Source organism: Schistocerca piceifrons, unplaced genomic scaffold, assembly GCF_021461385.2.
Source record: "Schistocerca piceifrons isolate TAMUIC-IGC-003096 unplaced genomic scaffold, iqSchPice1.1 HiC_scaffold_993, whole genome shotgun sequence".
In the NCBI taxonomy this organism is placed as follows: domain Eukaryota; kingdom Metazoa; phylum Arthropoda; class Insecta; order Orthoptera; family Acrididae; genus Schistocerca; species Schistocerca piceifrons.
Genome location: NW_025729270.1, coordinates 4,155 through 5,000, shown reverse-complemented (window position 1 = coordinate 5,000; position 846 = coordinate 4,155).

Genomic DNA, 846 nt, shown 5'->3' with positions numbered 1-846 from the left:
CCAGACACTCTGATCACGCACCACTCTCTGCTTCTAACAGGCGCACATACAATATGTAAGCACCAGCATGGAACAACATCCAGTGCATCTTCTCCGCCACATTACACAATCCACACTATCACAACCAGACCAGGAGGTCCATGCGGAAAATACAATATCCCAGCCTTTCGACATCCACCATTGCGCAGACCAGGCACCAACACCCACACATGTCCTATACAACGGTGCACCCAACATCACAATAGTACCTCCTGTCACAGCGCACAAACAATGACATGAGTCAAAGACACAGGTCTCACACAAGCATAGAATTGGAGCGCCGCCTCTAATAAGCCAAAGGTGCATCCTGACGTGACAAATCTGATCATGTCACAAGCATTCACTTACTATAATCACTATCAACGAACCTGCCGCCCCCGCCCCCCCCCCCCTACACCTTTCCTTACAACAACGTGTAACCTAACCTAACCTAACCTAACCTATGTTGTACCTTAACCTAACCTATGTTGTACCTTAACCTAACCTATGTTGTACCTTAACCTAACCTATGTTGTACCTTAACCTAACCTATGTTGTACCTTAACCTAACCTATGTTGTACCTTAACCTAACCTATGTTGTACCTTAACCTAACCTATGTTGTACCTTAACCTAACCTATGTTGTACCTTAACCTAACCTATGTTGTACCTTAACCTAACCTATGTTGTACCTTAACCTAACCTATGTTGTACCTTAACCTAACCCATGTTGTACCTTAACCTAACCCATGTTGTACCTTAACCTAACCCATGTTGTACCTTAACCTAACCCATGTTGTACCTTAACCTAACCCATGTTGTACCTTA